The sequence below is a fragment of the Physeter macrocephalus genome, chromosome 16 (genome assembly GCF_002837175.3).
Source record: "Physeter macrocephalus isolate SW-GA chromosome 16, ASM283717v5, whole genome shotgun sequence".
Classification (NCBI taxonomy): domain Eukaryota; kingdom Metazoa; phylum Chordata; class Mammalia; order Artiodactyla; family Physeteridae; genus Physeter; species Physeter macrocephalus.
Genome location: NC_041229.1, coordinates 54,297,509 through 54,297,744, shown reverse-complemented (window position 1 = coordinate 54,297,744; position 236 = coordinate 54,297,509).

Below are 236 nucleotides of genomic sequence, written 5' to 3'. Positions count from 1 at the left end.
TTTTTCCACTTGTACCTCAGGTGTACCAAACTGGATTAATCATACTTCTTAGTTTATAATATACTAGTATGATTGGTGCTTCCCAGTCTCTCTCTTAATTATTAGTTCATTTATTTATTTATTTATTTGCGGTACGCGGGCCTCTCAATGTTGTGGCCTCTCCCGTTGCGGAGCACAGGCTCCGGACGCGCAGGCTCAGCGGCCATGGCTCACAGGCCCAGCCGCTCCGCGGCATG